At 36.6% G+C, this 16,417-nt stretch overlaps 1 non-coding gene across 1 annotated transcript; it reads left to right on the plus strand.

Annotated features, from left to right (window-relative positions):
* Positions 1-7,377: 7,377 nt before the first annotated feature.
* Positions 7,378-7,481, plus strand: LOC130977280 (small nucleolar RNA R71). The gene has a single exon (XR_009084980.1). It is a non-coding gene; the product is annotated as a small nucleolar RNA R71 (small nucleolar RNA).
* The last annotated feature ends 8,936 nt before the right edge of the window (positions 7,482-16,417 follow it).

The raw sequence follows: 16,417 nt of genomic DNA on the forward strand, positions 1-16,417 counted from the left end.
GTTCACTCAAGTATAGGCTTTAGTGGTCCTTTCTATTGATTGTCACCTTGAAGTAGTAAAGATTGTTTTTTTTTCTTGACCACGACTATAAGTATTCTGTCTCAAGACAACCCTTTAATTAGGGTTTCAATTAGCACTCCCAAACCAGTTGATTTTAGGGTACTGGGTGTTGAGACACCCCTAAGAATTTACTTGCCCATGTCTCTTCTTGACACATCTTCACCACAAGCATCTACTTGGATCATTGATTCTTTTTGAGCTTTTTAATGTTTCTTTTTCTTTTCTATCCCATTAGTTGATGCTCATAGCCTTGGGTCTTTATTGCTTACTACTTCTTGGTTCTATGGATATTCAAGGAACACCCCTTAGTCTTCCCTTTGTTATACCTTCTAGGACTAGTTCTCTCTATGACTCATTTTCTTTTTAGTTCATCCAAGGTTCTACACTTAGCTTCTTGTTTCTTAGTTTGTTCGATGGTCCCTCTTGGCCTTGGTCTCTCTTATTGTTTTTGCACAACTCACAGTAACTCTTATGGAGACAAGCTCTACTTTTATTGAAGTTGTAAAGAAGACTTGAAATACATGGCATTTTCTTTCTTGAAAAAAAATACTCATAAAGACTTCAAACAGGAATTGAAACTAAGCATAAAACATAAACTACCCTAGCATGATTATTCAAGAAGTAAATAAAGACTTAAAACAAAATTCAAAAATTGGAATGTGTCAACTATGGGACTCAACAACCTTGAGCAGCTTCATCTTCAGTTCATTGGCCCCTTCCCTTTGTCCTTCTTCTTAGGAGGGGACGAGCCACCTTCATCTGGCTTGGAAGAACCTTCTTGAGCCTTGGTGTCCTTGGGCTTGGGCTTCCAATATACTAGCTGGTGCATAAAATTGTGATCTCAATGGCGCCAACAACTTGGTACGCACAATTGTAATATCACTTTTCTTCACAACTTTGCACAACTAACCAGCAAGTGCACTGGGTCGTCCAAGTAATAAACCTTATGTGAGTAAGGGTCGATCCCACGGAGATTGTTGGTATGAAGCAAGCTATTGTCATCTTGTAAATCTCGGTCAAGCGGATTCTAATGGTTATAATGGTTTTCGAATATAAGGATAAATAAAGCATAAAATAAAGATAGAGATACTTATGCAATTCATTTGTGGGAATTTCAGATAAGCGCATGAAGATACTGTGTTCCTTCTGAATCTCTGCTTTCCTATTACTTTCATCCAATCATTCTTACTCCTTTCTATGGCAAGCTGCATGTAGGGCGTCACTATTGTCAATGACTACTTCCTATCCTCTCAGTGCAATTGGTCCAAATGCGCTGTCACCGCACAACTAATCATCTGTCGGTTCTCGATCATGTTGGAATAGAATCCAGTGATCCTTTTGCGTCTGTTACTACGCCCAACACTCGCGAGTTTGACGCTCGTCACAGTCACCCCTTCCCAGATCCTACTCGGAATACCATAGACAAGGTTTAGACTTTCCGGTTCTTAGGAATGGCCGCCAACAATTCTAGCTTATACCATGAAGACTCCGATCTTTCGGAATGGAGGCTAAGAGATGCACGCTCGATCTAAGGTAGAACGGAAGTGGTTGTCAGTCACGCGTTCATAGGTGAGAATGATGATGAGTGTCACGGATCATCACATTCATCATGTTGAAGTGCAGCGAATATCTTAGCATAAGAATAAGCATGAATTGAATAGAAAATAGTAGTAATTGCATTAATACTCAAGGAACAGCAGAGCTCCACACCTTAATCTATAGTGTGTAGAAACACCACCGTTGAAAATACATAAGTGCAAGGTCTAGGCATGGCCGAATGGCCAGCCTCCCCAAATAGCATGTGAATTCAAAAATAGGGAAAAAGACCAAATTGTCTCCGAGAGACTCCCTTTACAATAGTAAAAAGTTATATTTATACTAAACTAGCTACTAGGGTTTATAGAAATAAGTCTTAGTGCAGAAATCACCTTCTGGGGCCTACTTTGGTGTGTGCTTGGGCTGAGCTTGAGCTTTACACGTGCAGAGGCTTCTCTTGGGGTTAAACGCCAAGTTGTAACGTGTTTTTGGTGTTTAACTCTGGTTTGTAACATGTTTCTGGCGTTTTACTCCAGAATGCAGCATGGAACTGGTGTTGAACGCCAGTTTGCATCATCTAAGCTCGAATAAAGTGTGGACTATTATATATTTCTACAAATCCCTGGATGTCTACTTTCCAACGCAATTGAGAGCGTGCTATTTGGAGTTCTATAGCTCCGAAAAATCCATTTCGAGTGCAGGGTGGTCAGAATCCAACAGCATATGTCGTCCTTTTTCAGCCTTGGTAGACGAAATTGTGATTCGTACTCTTTATTGTTGTATGGAATTAATTCCCTGATAATGGCTCCAAAAACTTGGTGCTCAATATCATGGTGTCTAAAACTTAATTCACAACTTCGCACAACTAACCAGCAAGTGCACTGGGTCGTCCAAGTAATACCTTACGTGAGTAAGGGTCGATCCCACGGAGATTGTTGGTATGAAGCAAGCTATGGTCATCTTGTAAATCTCAGTCAGGCGGATAATAATTGGTTATGGGAAATATAAAGAGATACTTGCTTAAATAATAAAGGATAAAAATACTTATGTAAATTAATGGTGGGAATTTCAGATAAGCGTTTGGAGATGCTTGTCCCTGTTGAATCTCTGCTTTCCTACTGCTTTCATTCAATCCTTCTTACTCCTTTCCATGGCAAGCTGTATGTATGGCATCACTGTTGTCAATGGCTACATCCCATCCTCTAAGTGAAAATTGTCCAAATGCTCTTTCACAGCACGGCTAATCATCTGTCGGTTCTCAATCAGGTTGGAATAAAATCCCGTGATTCTTTTGCGTCTGTCACTAACGCCCAGCCTTCAGGAGTTTGAAGCTTATCATAGTCATTCAATCCCGGAATCCTACTCGGAATACCACAGACAAGGTTAGACTTTTCGGATTCCCATGAATGCCGCCATCAATTCTAGCTTATACCACGAAGATTCTGATCAAGGAATCCAAGAGATACGCGCCCGGTCTAAGGTAGAACGGAAGTGGTTGTCAATCACGCGTGTTCATAGGTGAGAATGATGATGAGTGCCATGGATCATCACATTCATCAAGTTGAAGTGCAACGAATATCTTAGAACAGGAATAAATTGAATTGAATAGAAAATAGTAGTAATTGCATTGAAACTTGAGGTACAACAGAGCTCCACACCCTTAATCTATGGTGTGTAGAAACTCCACCGTAGAAAATACATAAGTGAAAGGTTCAGGCATGGCCGAATGGCCAGCCCCCATGATTTGAGAACTAAACGTCCCAAGATGTCTAATACAATAGTAAACTATCCTATTTATACTAGACTAGCTACTAGGGTTTACAGGAGTAAGTAATTGATGCATAAATCCACTTCCAGGGCCCACTTGGTGTATGTTTGGGCTGAGTTTGATCTATCCACGAGCTGAGGCTTCTTTTGGAGTTGAACGCCAAGTTGTAACGTGTTTTGGGCGTTCAACTCCAGTTCGTGACGTGTTTCCAGCGTTTGACTCCAGAATGCAGCATGGAACTAGCGTTGAGCGCCAATTTACATCATCAAATTCCGAATAAAGTACAGACTATTGTATATTTCTGGAAAGCTCTGAATGTCTACTTTCTAACGCCATTGAGATCGTTCCAATTGGAGTTCTGTAGCTCCAGAAAATCTATTTTGAGTGCAGGGAGGTCAGATTCCAACAACATCAGCTGTCCTTTGTCAACCTCCTATCAGAGTTTTGCTCAGGTCCCTCAATTTCAGCCAGAAAATATCTGAAATCACAAAAAAACACACAAACTCATAGTAAAGTCTAGAAATGTGAATTTAGCATAAAAACTAATAAAAACATCCCTAAAAGTAACTAGATCATACTAAAAACTACCTAAAAACAATGCCAAAAAGCGTATAAATTATCCGCTCATCACAACACCAAACTTAAATTGTTGCTTGTCCCCAAGCAACTGAAAATCAATTAGGATAAAAAGAAGAGAATATACTATAAATCCCAAAATATCAATGAATATTAATTCTAATTAGATGAGTGGGACTTGTAGCTTTTTGCTTCTGAACAGTTTTGGCATCTCACTTTTTCCTTTGAAGTTCAGAATGATTGGCTTCTCTAGGAACTTAGAATTTCGGATAGTGTTATTGATTCTCCTAGTTAAGTATGTTGATTCTTGAACACAGCTACTTTTATGAGTCTTGGCCGTGGCCCTAAGCATTTTGTTTTCCAGTATTACCACCGGATAAATAAATGCCACAGACACATGACTGGGTGAACCTTTTCAGATTGTGACTCAGCTTTGCTAGAGTCCCCAGTTTGAGGTGTCCAGAGCTCTTAAGCACACTCTTTTTGCTTTGGATCACGACTTTAACCACTCAGTCTCAAGCTTTTCACTTGGACCTGCATGCCACAAGCACATGGTTAGGGACAGCTTGATTTAGCTGCTTAGGCCTGTATTTATTTCCTTGGGCCCTCCTATCCATTGATGCTCAAAGCCTTGGATCCTTTTTACCCTTGCATTTTGATTTTAAGGGCTATTAGCTTTTTCTGCTTGCTTTTTTTCTTTTTTCTTAATTTTTTTTGCCTTTTTATTTTATTTTTTTCGCAGGCTTTTGCTATTCACTACTTTTTCTTGCTTCAAGAATCAATTTTATGATTTTTCAGATCATCAATAACATTTCTCTTTGTTCATCATTCTTTCAAGAGCCAACAATTTTAACATTCATAAACAACAAGATCAAAAATATACACTGTTTAAGCATTCATTCAGAAAACTGAAAGTATTGTCACCACATCAATATAATTAAACTAAATTCAAGGATAATTTTGAAATTCATGTACTTCTTGTTCTTTTGAATTAAAAACATTTTTCATTTAAGAGAGGTGAAGGATTCATGGAATTATTTATAGCCTTAAGACATGGTGACTCAATACTAATGATCATGAAGTAGAGACACAAAACATAAACAAACATATAGCATAAAAATCGAAAAGCAGAGAAATAAGAACAAGGAATGAATCCACCTTAGTGGCGTATTCTTCTTGAAGGACCAATGATGTCCTTAATCTCTTCTATGTCTCTTCCTTGCTTCTGTTGCATGATCCCTAGTGATTTTGGTGTTCGTATCCTTAGTTGCTTCCAATAATTATGTGGAGGAACATGTATCCCCTGAGGTATCTCAGTGATTTCTTGATGAGGGAATTCCTCATGCTCTCTTGATATGCAGTCAAATGCTCTTCTACTGAGCTATGGACCCTTGAGATGAATCTCTCCATCTCCCATGACTCAGAGGTGGAAGCTTTTGTCTTCTCTTTTCTTTTCTCTTTCTTTTCTCTCTTTTTTTCTCTTTTTTCTCTTTCTTTTTTTTATTTGAGGTTTCTCTGGCCTTAGGTGCCATCAACGGTTATGGAAAAGCAAGAAAAGCAAAAAAAGCTATGCTTTTACCACACCAAACTTAGAATATTGCTCGCCCTCGAGCAAAAGAAGAAAGAATAGAAGAAGGAGAAGAAGATATGGGGGAGAGGGAGAGATGTTTGTGTTTTGGCCATGTAGGGTGGGTTTAGGTGGGAAGGATGGATGGATGTGAGTGGTGAAGAGATGATGGGGAAGAGGGATTAAGGTGATTGGTGAAGAAGGGAGAAGGTGAGTTGAGGTAGGTGGGGATCTTGTGGGGTCCACATATCCTAAAATGATCCTGTGGGGTCCACAGATTCTGAGGTCTCAAGGATTTACATCCCTGCACCAATTAGGCATGTAAAAAGCCTTTGCATACAATTCTGGCATTTAAACGCCGAGGTGATGCATGTTCTGGGCGTTCAACGCCATGTGCAGCATGTTTCTGGCGTTGAACGCCAGTTCCATGCTTGTTTCTGGCGTTCAGTGCCAGCTCTATGCTCTGTTCTGGCGTTGAACGCCAGCCAGATGCTCCTTACTGGCGTTTAAATGCCAGTAAGTCCTTCCTCCATGGTGTGATTTTTCTTCTGCTGTTTTTGATTCTGTTTTTAATTTTAGTATTTTTTTCGTGACTCTACATGATCATGAACCTAATAAAACATAAAAGAACAATAAAAGGAAAAATAAAATTAGATAAATAAAAATTGGGTTGCCTCCCAATAAGCGCTTCTTTAATGTCAATAGCTTGACAGTGAGCTCTCATGAAGCTTCACAGATGTTCAGAGCATTGTTGGGACCTCCCAACACCAAACTTAGAGTTTGACTGTGGGGGCTTTGTTTGACTCTGCATTGAAAGAAGCTGTTCATGCTTCCTCTCATTACCAAATAACTTGGCATTTATCTTCATGATGTCTCCTAGATATTGAGCAACTTGCTCTCCAGTCACATCTTCATCTTCTTCTGTGGAAGAATAGTCTTAGAGCTCATGAATGGTAGAAGGAAATTTAGTGGAATCTCTATGGTCTCTATATGAGCCTCAGATTCCTTTAGGTCCTCAATAGGAAATTCCTTCTTGTTTGAGAGACGTCCCAGGAGGTCTTCCTCACTAGGATTTTTGTCCTTCTCCTCCCTTGTGCATTCGGCCATATTGATTACATCAATGGCCTTGCACTCTCCTTTTGGATTCTCTTCTGTATTGCTTGGGAGAATACTGGGAGGAGTTTCAATGACTCTCTTACTCAGCTGGCCCACTTGTGCCTCCAAATTTCTTATGGAGGACCTTGTTTCACTCATGAAACTTAAAGTGGCCTTAGACAGATCAGAGACTAAATTTGCTAAATTAGAGGGGCTCTGCTCAGAATTCTCTGTCTGTTGCTGAGAAGATGATGGAAAAGGCTTGTTATTGCTTAGCCTGTTTCTTCCACCATTATTAAAGCCTTGATGAGGCTTTTGTTGATCCTTCCTTGAGAAATTTGGATGATTTCTCCATGATGAATTATAGGTATTTCCATAAGGTTCACCCATCTAATTTACATCTGCTATTGCAGGGTCATCAGGATCATAAGCTTCTTCAGAAGCTGCCTCTTTAGTACTGTTGGATGCATTTTGCCATCCATTCAGACTTTGAGAAATCATTTTGACTCGTTGAGTCAACACTTTGTTCTGAGCCAAAATGGCATTCAGAGCATCAATTTCAAGAACTCTCTTCCTCTAAGGCGTCCCATTATTCACAGAATTCCTCTCAGAAGTGTACATGAATTGGTTATTTGCAACCATGTCAATAAGTTCTTGAGCTTCTGTAGGCGTTTTCTTTAAGTGAATGGATCCACCTGGAGAATGGTCCAATGACATTTTGGAAAACTCAGATAGACCATAATAGAATATATCTAATATGGTCCATTCTGAAAACATGTCAGAAGGACACTTTTTGGTCATCTGCTTGTATCTTTCCCAAGCTTCATAAAGGGATTCACCATCTTTTTGTTTGAAGGTCTAAACATCCACTTTAAGCTTGCTCAGCTTTTGAGGAGGAAAGAATTTATCCAAGAAGGCTGTGACCAGCTTATCCCAGGAGTCCAGGCTATCTTTAGGTTGTGAGTCCAACCATGTTCTAGCTCTGTCTCTCACAGTAAAAGGGAAAAGCATGAGCCTGTAGACTTCAGGATCTACTCCATTCGTCTTTACAGTCTCACAAATCTGCAAGAACTCAGTTAAAAACTGGTAAGGATCTTCAGATGGAAGTCCATGAAACTTGCAGTTCTGTTGCATTAGAGCAACTAATTGAGGTTTCGGCTCAAAATTGTTTGCTCCAATGGCCGGAATGGAGATGCTTCTTCCATCAAATTTGGACGTTGGTTTACTGAAATCACCTAGCATTCTCCTTGCATTATTGTTGTTGGGTTCGGTTGCCATCTCCTTCTCTTGTTCGAAAATTTCAGAAAGGTTGTCTCTGATTGTTGTAATTTAACTTCTCTTAGTTTCCTCTTCAGAGTCCTTTCAGGTTCAGAATCAGCTTCAACAAGAGTGTCTTTTTCTTTATTCCTGCTCATATGAGAGAGAAGAAAAAAAGAAAAGGAAGAAGAATCCTCTATGTCACAGTAAAGAGGATCCTTATTGTTAGTAGAAGAAGAAAGGGAAGAAGAGTGAAGAAGAATGGGTAAGGATAGAGGTAGTGATTTGAGATGAAGAGAGGTGAAGAGAAGTGTTAGTAAATAAATAAATAGAAGAAGAGGAGAGATAGAGAATTTCAAAAATAATTTTGAAAAAGTAGTTAGTAATTTTCGAAAATTAAAGATAAGATATAATTAAAACTAAAATTTAAAACAATTAAAAAAGAATTTTTGAAAAAGAGATGAGATATTTTCGAAAATTAAAGAGGAAAAAGCAGTTAGGTGGTTTTGAAAAAGATAAGAAACAAACAAAAAGTCAAATAGTTAGTTGAAAAAGATATTAAAATCAAATTTGAAAAGATAAGAAAATAAGGAGTTAGATAAGATATTTTAAAATCAAATTTTTGAAAAAGATAAAATTATGAAAAAGAAATGATAAAAAGATATGATAAAAAGATAAGATAAAAAGATAAGATTTTTAAGAAAAAGATATTTTGAAAAAAAAATAATTTTTAAAATTAAAATTGATTACTTGACTAACAAGAAACTTAAAAGATAAGATTCTAGAATTAAAAGATTGAACCTTTCTTAACAAGAAAGTAACAAACTTCAAATTTTTGAATCAATCATATTAATTGTTAGTGAAATTTCGAAAACTATGAAATAAAGATAAAAAAAGATTTTGAAAATTAATTTAAAAGTAATTTTCGAAAATATATAAAAAAAATGAAAAAGATTTGATTTTTGAAAAGTTTTGAAAAGATAAGATTTTTAAAATTGAAATTTTGACTTTACTAACAAGAAAACAACTTATTTTAAAAATTTTTGACCAAGTCAAGCCAAAATTTCGAATTTTAGAGAGAAATAAGGAAAATATATTTTTTTGGTTTTTGAATTTTTGATTATGAGAGAGAAAAACACAATTATGACCCAAAACATAAAAATTTTGGATCAAAACATATGATGCATGAAAGAATACTATGAATGTCAAGATGAACACCCCGAACACTTTGAAGATCATGATGAACATCAAGAACATATTTTTGAAAAATTTTTTATGCAAAGAAAACATGCAAGACACCAAACTTAGAATTCTTTAATGCATGGACACTATGAATGCAAAAATGCATATGAAAAACAACTTACAACACAAAACAAGAAAACATCAAGATCAAACAAGAAGACTTGTCAAGAACAACTTGAAGATCATGAAGAACACCATGAATGCATAAATTTTCGAAAAATGCAAGAAAATTTTTTTAAAGCATGCAATTGACACCAAACATAAAAATTGACTCAAGACTCAAACAAAAAACACAAGATATTTTTGTTTTTTATGATTTTATGAATTTTTTTTGTATTTTTATTATTTTTTTGAAAATTATATTTTTGAAAAACGAAAATAAAGAAAAAATTTTTGAAAAATTTTTGAAAACTTTTTGAAAAGAAAATTACCTAATCTGAGCAACAAGATGAACTGTCAATTGTCCATACTCGAACAATCCCCGGCAACGGCGCCAAAAACTTGGTGGACAAAATTGTGATTCGTACTCTTTATTGTTGTATGGAATTAATTCCCCGATAATGGCTCCAAAAACTTGGTGCTCAATATCATGGTGTCTAAAATTTAATTCACAACTTCGAACAACTAACCAGCAAGTGCACTGGGTCGTCCAAGTAATATCTTACGTGAGTAAGGGTCGATCCCACGGAGATTGCTGGTATGAAGCAAGCTATGGTCATCTTGTAAATCTCAGTCAGGCGGATAATAATTCGTTATGGGAAATATAAAGAGATACTTGCTTAAATAATAAAGGATAGAAATACTTATGTAAATTAATGGTGGGAATTTCAGATAAGCCTTTGGAGATGCTTGTCCCTGTTGAATCTCTGCTTTCCTACTGCTTTCATTCAATCCTTCTTACTCCTTTCCATGGCAAGCTGTATGTAGGGCATCACCGTTGTCAATGGCTACATCCCATCCTCTCAGTGAAAATGGTCCAAATGCTCTGTCACAGCACGGCTAATCATCTATCAGTTCTCAATCAGGTTGGAATAGAATCCCGTGATTCTTTTGCGTCTGTCACTAACACCCAGCCTTCAGGAGTTTGAAGCTCGTCACAGTCATTCAATCCCGGAATCCTACTCGGAATACCACAGACAAGGTTAGACTTTCCGGATTCCCATGAATGCCGCCATCAATTCTAGCTTATACCACGAAGATTCTGATCAAGGAATCCAAGAGATACACGCCCGGTCTAAGGTAGAACGGAAGTGGTTGTCAATCACGCGCGTTCATAGGTGAGAATGATGATGAGTGTCACGGATCATCACATTCATCAAGTTGAAGTGCAACGAATATCTTAGAACAGGAATAAATTGAATTGAATAGAAAATAGTAGTAATTGCATTGAAACTTGAGGTACAGCAGTGCTCCACACCCTTAATCTATGGTGTGTAGAAACTCCACCGTAGAAAATACATAAGTGAAAGGTTCAGGCATGGCCGAATGGCCAGCCCCCATGATTTGAGAACTAAACATCCCATGATGTCTAATACAATAGTAAACTATCCTATTTATACTAGACTAGCTACTAGGGTTTACAAGAGTAAGTAATTGATGCATAAATCCATTTCCAGGGCCCACTTGGTGCATGTTTGGGCTGAGTTTGATCTATCCACGAGCTGAGGCTTATTTTGGAGTTGAACACCAAGTTGTAACGTGTTTTGGGCATTCAACTTCGGTTCGTGACGTGTTTTTGGCGTTTGACTCCAGAATGTAGCATGGAACTGGCGTTGAGCGCTAATTTACGTCATCAAATTCCGAATAAAGTATGGACTATTATATATTGCTGGAAAGCTCTAGAAGTCTACATTCCCACGCCGTTAAGAGCGAACCATTTGGAGTTCTACAGCTCCGGAAAATCCATTTTGAGTGCAGGGAGGTCAGATTCCAACAGCATCAGCAGTCCTTTGTCAGCCTCCTATCAGAGTTTTGCTCAGGTCCCTCAATTTTAGCTAGAAAATACCTGAAATCACAGAAAAACACACAAACTCATAGTAAAGTCCAGAAATGTGAATTTAGCATAAAAACTAATAAAAACATCTCTAAAAGTAACTAGATCATACTAGAAACTACCAAAAAACAATGCCAAAAAGCGTATAAATTATCCGCTCATCAAGCCTCCTATAAGATTTTTGCTCAGGTCTCCCAATTTCAGCCATAAAATACTTAAAATCACAGAAAAATACACAAACTCATAGTAAAGTCCAGAAATGTGAATTTTGCATAAAAACAAATAAAAACATCCCTAAAAGTAGCTAGATCTTACTAAAAACTACCTAAAAACAATGCCAAAAAGCGTATAAATTATCCGCTCATCACAACACCAAACTTAAATTGTTGCTTGTCCCCAAGTAACTGAAAATCAAATAGGATAAAAAGAAGAGAATATACTATAAATCCCAAAACATCAATGAATATTAGTTCCAATTAGATGAGCGGGACATGTAGCTTTTTGCTTCTGAACATTTTTGGCATCTCACTTTATCCTTAGAAGTTTAGAATGATTGGCATCCATAGGAACTCAGAATTCAGATAGTGTGATTGATTCTCCTAGTTAAGTATGTTAATTCTTGAATGTAGCTACTTTTATGAGTCTTGGCCGTGGCCCTAAGCACTTTGTTTTCCAGTATTACCACCGTATACATAAATGCCACAGACACATGATTGGGTGAACCTTTTCAGATTATGACTCGCTAAAGTCCCCAGTTAGAGGTGTCCAGAGCTCTTAAGCACACTCTTTTTGCTTTGGATCACGACTTTAACCACTCAATCTCAAGCTTTTTACTTGGACCTTCATGACACAAGCACATGGTTAGGGACAACTTGATTTAGCCGCTTAGGCCTGGATTTTGTTTCCTTGGGCCCTCCTATCCATTGATGCTCAAAGCCTTGGATCCTTTTTACCCTTGCCTTTTGGTTTTAAGGGGTATTGGCTTTTTCTACTTTTTTTTCTCTTTTTTTTTTCGCAAGCTTCTTCTTTTTCACTGCTTTTTCTTGCTTCAAGAATCAATTTTATGATTTTTCAGATTATCAATAACATTTCTCTTGTTCATCATTCTTTCAAGAGCCAACAATTTTAACATTCATAAACCACAAGATCAAAAATATGCACTGTTCACGCATTCATTCAGAAAACAAAAAGTATTGTCACCACATCAATATAATTAAACTAATTTCAAGGATGAATTCAAAACTCATGTACTTCTTGTTCTTTTGTATTAAAAACATTTTTCATTTAAGAAAGGTAAAGGATTTATGGAATTATTCATAGCCTTAAGACATAGTTACTAAATAGTAATGATCATGTAGTAAAGACTCAAAACATAGACAAACATATAGCATAAAACTGAAAAAGAGAGAGATAAGAACAAGGAAGTTAAGGAATGAGTCCACCTTAGTGAGGATGGCGCCTTCTTCTTGAAGGACCAATGGTGTTCTTGAGCTCCTCTATGTCTCTTCCTTGCCTTTGTTGCTCCTCCCTCATAGCTCTTTGATATTCTCTAATCTCATTGAGAATGATGGAGTGTTCTTGGTGTTCCAACCTTAATTGGGTTCATGTCATGACTCAATCCTTCTAGAGAAGTGTTGAGTTGTTCCCAATAGTTGTTTGGAGGAGAATGCATCCTGACGTCAGGATTTTTGCTAGTAAAGAATTTTATAAAGTCGCGTTGTAAGTATAGATTATGAACCAACAGAAATCCCTTCGTACAAACGTTTTGGTTGTCACAAGTAACAAACCCCTAAATAAATTGATAACCGAAGTATTTAAACCTCGGGTCGTCTTCTCAAGGAATTGCAGGGAGGTGTGTTCTTATTATTGGTTATGAGTTTTGTAAATTGGGGGTTTTGAAAATGAGGAACAAGTATGATAAATGACAAATAAAATAAATAAATGACTCTAAAATAAACTCTTGGCAAGGTATGAGAAATTGGAAGACCTATCTTGGTTATCCTTATCAACGATGATGAAAATTGAATCTTAATTCCACTTAGTTAACCTCTGCTGGTGCGAAGGAAGGTCAAGTGGCTAATTAGTTTGATCTTCAAATCCTAGTTAATTCCTAGAAAAAGATTGGGAATATAAAAGTTCAAGCTAATTAGCAAAGATAGTGATTATCGATCACGTTGAGTTTGATAACTCAAGAGTTATTGATTTCTTAACCAAAGCCAGGAATGTAGAAAGCTAAATTAAAATCATAAATATCTGGAATACCTCAAATAACATTTATTCAAAGCAGTCAAATCTAACATGGAAAATATTCATAAGCCAATTGGGCAACATAAATCAAACATAAATAAAAGCATTAAAGTATCTCAAAGTAGAAGAGAGGTCAAAATAAAGGAATATTGAACCTGATATGAAGAGTTGAATTAAATCCTTAATTTCTAAAAAATCCTAATTTCTAAATCCTAAGAGAGAGGAGAGAACCTCTCTCACTAAAACTACATCTAAACTATGAAAAGTAACTAATTGGCTTGCTCCCCTTTCTTTCGGATGCATTCCCCCACTTCATAACCTCTAGTCTGTGCTTTCTGGACTTGGATTTAGGCCAAAAAGGGCTTCAGAAATTGCTGGGACTGCTTTCTGTAATTTCTGGTGCGTGGCCTCTGTCATGCGTCCGCGTGGGTCACGCGGTCGCGTCATGTGGAATTTTCCTTGTCACGCGGTCGCTTCAGTCATGCGTCCGCGTCATATGCGTTTCACTTGTGGCGCGCGATTGGGTCAATCATGCGATCGCGTCATTGCCATTTCGCGCTGGCATGCGGCCGCATCGCCCATGCGATCGCGTCACTGTCAGTTTCTTCAAAAACTCCGTTTTATGCTTTCCCTCCATTTTCGCATGTTTCCTTTTCATCCTTTAAGTCATTCCTGCCTTAGAAGATCTGAAATTACTCAACACACGAATCACGGCATCAAATGGCAATAAAAGATAATTAAAATTAATACTTTTAAAGCCTAGAAAACATGTTTTTCACATACATCTCATAATAAGGAAGGGAAGGTAAAACCATGCAATTTCACATGCATAAGTGGGTGAAGGATTGAATAAAACACTTAAATTCAGCACAATTTATATCATAAAATATAGGTTTATCAACCTCCCCACACTTAAACAATAGCATGTCCTCATGCTAAATCCAAGACAAAAAGTAAGGTAAAGTGGTGGAATCTCATGCAATGCAATCTATTCTAAATGCATCTGCCTAAATGAGTCATGCAAATCTAGTTATTATCCACTTATATATAAAACTTTACATGTAGTTAAATTAATTCACATTCTCAAGGAATCATATATGCATAGCCAACCTTAGATAATGTTAAGGCACTTTTACAATTGAGATGGGTAAATAAAATATTTTTCAAACTTGCAAGACAATTAATAATAGAATTAGAGATATATGGTGATGAGCTATTGAACCCTTACTGGATTTTGTGTTTACTCTCTAGTCACTCAGTGTTTATTGGGTTAATCACTCTATTCTTCTTTTTATTCTTGTTTTCCATAACTTTGTTCTTCATCTATCCAATCAACAATTATAGAATATAGGCATACAAAAATCATGAGGTCTTTGATTAAGGTTGTAATGGGGCCAAGGTAAAGGTATGGATGTATGTATAAGGCTAAGTGAGCTAATTAAGTGAATCCTTGATTAGCCTAAGATCTCACCTAACATACACACTTTATATAATTTAAAATGCTTTACCTAGCTACCCAAATTTTTCCACTTTTGTATTACACGCTCATGTATCAAACTTGTTTTTGAGTTTTGTCCCATGTGCATTGATTCTTTTTATTTTGCATTTGGGGTAATATATTTTTTTTGTATCCCCTTATTTAATTACTTAATAATATTTTTTTCTATTTTTTTTCAATGCACATGATAATTTAATTATTTTGATTTCACATGAATATCCTTCCCAAATTTTCAAATAACATATTCAATTCAATTTCCTACTTTTTTTTATCATCCCATGTTCCCATAAAATTCCCTACACTTAAATTTTATACAAAATCTATCTTAAGCTAACCAAGGATTCAACTTGGGATTTTTATTTTGTTTTTCTACTTAAGGCTAGTAATGTGGTTATAAGGAAGAAGGCGATTAAAAAGGCTCAAGGGGGCTAACAAGGGTGATGTAAAAAGTAGGGTAATTTGGGAGTGGTGAGCTAGAATCAAACAATGGCCTCAATCCTATCTTGGTATGTATCTATATTCTATATTGGACATATAAATTAAAACAATGTAAAGAACATCAGAAAAATAAAAAGAAGGGCAAAACACACAGGAATGAAATTTATGGTTTGAATGTAACCATACAATTAAGCTCAAAACTCACAGGTTGTGTGTTCTTTAGCTCAAAAGTCATATATCAACTAAGTATGTCATGCAGGTAGAAATTAAGAGTTTCCATTATTCTCAATGTAAAATATATTGGATGGCTTTAAAGTTTTAGTGTTACTCCTTGATGAGATGTTGTTAACTAACTAACATGTAATGCTATATATACAAGGTGTGGATTGTTTTTATTCTGTTGAAAGTCTCTAGCTTACTTACTTTTTTATTTTCAATCAAATCAACTATCATATGCTAAAAAAGGGTAAACTATACTAATTAATCCACTTAAAACATAACTAGTAAACTAATTGATGCATGAAAACTTGTCTCTCAACAAATTTCTCTTTGGCAAGTATACCGAATTGTCGTCAAGTAAAACCCCCAATAGAGTGAGGTCGAATCCCACAAGGATTGATTGGTCAAGCAACTTTAGTTAGAAGAATATGCTAGTTGAGCTAAACAGAAATTAGATTGAGAACTTGCAGAAATTTAAATGACTGGAAAGTAAATAACCGAAATTAAAGTGTAGAATCTTAAATAGGAATTTGGGGTAATGAACATGAAAATAAATGGCAGAAAGTAAAGAGAATGGGTAAGATCAGAAATGGGGTAATCATTGGGTTCAGCAGATGTTGCATTCTTCGGATCAAGTTCATTCTCATCTCTTCCTCAATCAATGCGTTCATTGATCTCCTTGGCAATCTTAAGTGATTGGGTCCCAATTCCTTGGCAATCCAATCTCTCTAAGCTTGAACAATTGCCCAATTCCTTAATTTAATTGCTCATGGGAAGAGATGAAGTGTGGTCACTGATTATACCACATGTATTTCCAAATCAAAGTGTTGGGAGGATTACATGTCACTATATCCGCCCAAACCCCAATTCAGTCCAACATGAGAAAGCATTTCTAGCATGATCTCCTCATCCCTTTTCCAA

This window comes from Arachis stenosperma, chromosome 4 (genome assembly GCF_014773155.1).
Source record: "Arachis stenosperma cultivar V10309 chromosome 4, arast.V10309.gnm1.PFL2, whole genome shotgun sequence".
NCBI lineage: Eukaryota > Viridiplantae > Streptophyta > Magnoliopsida > Fabales > Fabaceae > Arachis > Arachis stenosperma.